At 39.4% G+C, this 5120-nt stretch overlaps 1 protein-coding gene across 3 annotated transcripts in view; it reads left to right on the top strand.

Moving 5' to 3' along the window:
* Positions 1–5120, top strand: part of CACNB2 (calcium voltage-gated channel auxiliary subunit beta 2) — a 415522-nt gene that overhangs the window by 284102 nt on the left and 126300 nt on the right. The window lies entirely within an intron of this gene.

Raw genomic sequence — 5120 nt, forward strand, 5'->3', positions numbered from 1 at the left:
GGTGTACAGCTTTTTAAAAATTTTAGATTGAAAATTATTTTCTCGATGTCAGTTTTAATACTACTTTTCAGTTGGCTTATTTTGTAAAGTTTAATATAGCAAGAGAAAATGCTGGCCCTCTGCTTTATGATGTTCTCTCCCCCCTTTTCTGGACATTTAGCTACTATCAAGGATCCAAATATTTAGATTGACAAGAGTAGTGAATAAATATTACTGAAATCTCCTGCTATCTAGGTCCATTTTTTCTTCCAAAATTACAGACCTCCTCATTGACAAATGCAGAATTTCAAAGCGTACAAGAACTCCTTGGACTGACATCACCACTCTATATAAAGTCTAAATGACTTACTTGCTAGCACTAGCTAAAGTCATATCTCTCCCTGCTCTCGTGAGACTGTGAAGTGAAGGCTAAAGGCTTAAGCAGTTGCCTTTATTTTATTTAGCTACTGCTGAAGGGAGTGTTGAAGTTAAGAAAACACCCTTTTGGGGCGTCAGGAGGACCTGAGTTCAAATGTGGCCTCAGACACTCAACACTTAATAGCTGTGTGATCTTGGGCAAGTCACTTAACCCCAAATTCCCTGCCTTCCCCCCTCAAAAAAAAACACCCTTGGGATCTACCCAAGATGGATGGGATTATGATGTTAAGAACCAATGGTAGAGAAAAGACTAGAGTCCCATTCTTTTGCAGTACTTATATTTCCACTTGTACTCTTGATCCCCTCCCTTCCTACCCTTCCTAGAACTTTGCTCCATCAATTATCCCCCACTTTTCTTGCATTTCAGATTTTGCTACTCATTCCTCTCCCTCAATTACCATTTTCTGTCTATTCTCCCTTTCACTGCCAAACTTCTCCATGTGGTCTACACTCAATGGATCAATTTCTTCTCTTCCTGCTCTCTTTTTAGTCTGGCTTTTATCCTGACTCTTCTGCTTCCTCAAAAGTCACTAGTGATGTTTTTGTTTCTTAATCACTAAGTCTCGGACCTTTCTAAAGTTCTCGCGTTCCTTGATTTCATGATACCCCGTTCTCATTATCCTCCTACTGCCTCTACATATTCTTCTTTGTGTTTCTCCTCATCTGTCTACATCTTGACCTAGCTATTTCACTAGGCTCTGGCCTCAGAATATCTTTTATTATCCCTCTACATCCTCTCCCTTGTTGATGTCATTCATTCCTACTCTGTTATTGGCTCTATGCAGGCCATTTACAAATACCCATCTCTGTCCCTGATCTCCCAAACTCCCGACTGACATTTCTAACTGTTTAGCTGATGGCCAGGTGGAGGTTATCTCACCAGTTCCCTCGTCCCAACGTAACTGAACCAAAGTTCCACTTTTCTCTTCCAGAATCCTGCCTCCTCTTTCAGATTTCTCCATCTCTGACAATGATACTGCTCGTAAATCACAGTCGTTCTTGACTTGTTGCCCCCTTTCCTGCCACACATCTTCCATTTCCAAGTCCTATAAAGTGTACTTCCTCAACAACTCTTCCATCTGTTCCCTCTTTACTACCACAAACTAGTTCAGGCCCTCACAGCCTCCAGTGGGGACGCTTAGAATAACAGCTAATCCTACACGTTGCTGTCAGATTTCTGACCTAGATGTACATGAATAATCTCACTGTACCACTCTGTAGGTCCGTCATTGCATCCCTATTGCCTACTAAATATTTTTAAATGCACCTTAGCTTTGTATTCAACTTCACAATCTGTGACTCTACCCTATTTTGGCAGCTGCATTTAATATTACTCCGCCTCACATATTCCATATTCCAGCAAAATTGGATTACTCGTAATTCCCAAGAACTTCCCACAATCCTCTTCTTCCATGTCTTTTCTTGGCTCGTAATGCCAGGCCTCCCTCTGTACCTATTGGCATTTTTTCCATCTTTCCAGGTGCCAGTCAAATGGAACCCACCCAGATTCCTCCAGCTAAATTTCTTTTTCTCACAGCACTTTGTATTTTTCTTATGCACTTAAAATTTTCATCTATCTTAAACTTATCTGTATACATGTCTTATTTGTCCCTATGGTATTGCAAACTCCTCAGAAGATAGGGACTGTATCTCATTTATCTTCGTGTCTTCTCCAGCCCTTATCCCAATGTACCTTTTTGTTTTTATTTGATTTAATGCTACTACAGGTCTCGTAGACCTGGAAATTAGTCACCCTTGATTCATCCCTCTCTCCCTACATCTGATCAGTTTTCTTCATTTCCTCTATTCATCTTTTCTTTTCCATCTCCATTTCCATGATGCTAACCTAGACCTTTATAGCTTCATACCTGAATTATTATAGATGATAATAGGTAGCATTTCTATAGCACTTCCTTATTTGCAAAGAACTTTGCATATCTCATCTGAATTGATTCTTACAACAACCCTGTGAGGTCTTCTCACTAATCTCCCTACTTGAATCAATCCTACACACTGCTGCCAAATTGATCTTCCTAAAAATACCGCTTTGCACACAATGCCTTCCTACTCAAAATCCTTTAATGACTCCTCATTTCCTACATGATAAAGTCCCCTACTCTTTGCCTTGGTAAATCAAAGCCCTTTATAATCTGACCTCTACCTATAGGGGCCAGATTATATAGCTCTCTATCACATAGAGAGCTAGATTATGTGTAGATCTATAATCTTCCTTAGCAAACTAGTATTCCCTCCCCTCTTTCCTGCCGAGTCATTTTACTTGCCTCTGTCCAGATGCCCAGTGTTCTCTGCTGCTGTCCCTATCTTTGCTAACTACCTCCCCTCCTCCTACCCTGTTTCCACCCCAATCTTGAATCTCTTTCTCCCTATTTGCCTCCTACCTTTTCCTACCCTTCCTTCATGGCCCACCTCATCTGTGAGGCCTATTTCAATTGCCTTCAATCATCAATTCTTCCCCTAGACCAGAGGTTTCCAAACTTATTTGGCTTACTGCCCCCTTTTAAAAAAAATTACTCAGCACCCTCCCTGGAAATCTACTTTCTTTGACCCTTTAATGGTTTTTTTTTAAATTTGCATCATTTCAAAAATACATATAATTTTTAATGACACATCTTAAATTTAATAATTTATTGTAAATTTGTAGTTTTTTCCTGCAAAGAAATTTTGATGATGCAATATTGTGTCATCCCTGGCCCTACCACTTGCTTATTGTGTGACCTTAAATTACTGAAGTTCTCTGAGCCTTACTTTCTATATTTAAAATATAAAAATTACATTGACTGGCTTGTTAACTTTGCTTTAAGAATTGAAAGGGATGAAAAAAGGGAATATGTTGAAAAGTATCAAATTCTGTACAATTGATTGTATCTGTTATTACTTTTCTAAGCTTTATTTTTTAAGGGTCTTTGTTTTCTAAATCTCTGTATCCCACTGCCTAACGCAATACCTCACGCACAGCTAATGCTCAGTAATATTTAATTGTAATATTAGAGAACTGGCCTCAGGTTGAGGAAGATATGAGTTCATATCCTGCCTCTGGTACATAATGTGACCCTCAGGGACTTACTTATGCCCTCTCAGTTCTCATATAACTTTCCAAGACTATAAATTACAGGACGTATTCACATTGGATTGGAAGAGGGAACTTCTTCATTGGGAGTTCCTTATACCAAAGAAATCATAGGTTTGTATAGGAAAAAAAATGATACTGGCATTCCTGCCCTATGCTAGCCCTAACTAGACTCTTTCATTTTGTGTGTGCTCTGAACTCAAATGACAGCAATGATTAAAAACTTTTTGAATGGGTGTTACATATTGAATCTTCACTCCTGTACACTTTGTTTCCTGCATGACTAAATTCTAAGCTCCTGGTGGGCAAACATTCTATCTTTTACTTCCTACAGGGCCTAGCTCAATGACACATGTACAATAGGAATTCAGTATTTACCATGGGTGGCTTAGGAAGGTGGTAGCAAAGCCTGTTGCCCAAGATTTGAAACTAAATAGTGATAGGAGAGCCCATGTTGGTTGTCATGTCTAGCGGTTGTTATATTAGGCCCCAATTAACAGCTTTTGACATCATCAAATTTTCTGGGTACTCCAGAAACAAAAGTGGAATGGATAAGGGACCATTTTGTTCCTATCTTATGTACAAGATGACTTTTTCTTTTTCCTTGGGCAGCTGTGGACTGAGGCCCTGGTGATATAGCTGTAAAGAACATGTGATCTCTCACTTCCTTCTCCCTTAGCAGTTAGAGCTATGGACAGGCAGAACAGTGAACAGCAGAACTTCGGGCCTTGTAAGAAACCATCAGATTCTTCAGGCCTGTTTTCCTCTACGTATAGCTGCATGAGCCCTGTGCTTTGCATATGTCTGTACATTCGGGTTCTTGGGAGATGCAGCTTGGAGGAGAAGGGTGCAGAGGGAATATCACACACCATCATTCTCTTTCTGTGCTAGAGACGGGATATTTTTTCAGCCATACAGGCAGCTCAGCTTCTCTGAAGTTAACAGCAGGAATGGATAGCCAGTAGAAACAAATGCTACTTCCAACAGACTGTTAAGTTCGTGGGGTGGGAACCTTCGTTAAGATACAAGAACCAACTGTCAGGGGAATTAACACATTGGTGGTGGGAGTGTAGTGAGTATATTGGAAGAGGACCATTTTGGATCTACCTGTTTAAAGAAGCAGATCCCTTCAACCCAACACCCTGACAGTCATAGGGAGATGATGGAGAGAAAGGGGGTCCTGGCAAATTTGTTTTTCCTTAATAATAAATAAATTTCAAAATAATACCTTGTAAAAATGAATTGTGTGTAATTCTTGAAGACAGCCATCAAAAAGCCTTTTGAGGATGAAAAAGAATTTTTTTCCACTTGAGGCATATAGGATAAAATTTAAGATTTTGATAAATCTGTTTAATGTGACTTCAGTTCTTAATTGATAAGATTTTGAAGTAACAGCTCATTATAATTGAAAAGTAGCCCTTTTCCTTTTCTTATTTCCTTGGGATCTTTCATTCTGCCTTTCCTTCATGGCATCAGCTTCCCCAATTTCCCAATTATAGCACTATATAAATATGGAAAAGGAAGTTACAAAGAGGCAGTCTTATGTGTGATGTCAGAAAAACCTTCTTTACAATACAAGGTATGCAGAAGTGGAATGGATTTTCTCTAAGACGCA

The sequence above is a fragment of the Petaurus breviceps genome, unplaced genomic scaffold, assembly GCF_028583685.1.
Source record: "Petaurus breviceps papuanus isolate PSGF00001 unplaced genomic scaffold, PetGlider_PUasm1.0 178, whole genome shotgun sequence".
In the NCBI taxonomy this organism is placed as follows: Eukaryota; Metazoa; Chordata; class Mammalia; order Diprotodontia; family Petauridae; genus Petaurus; species Petaurus breviceps.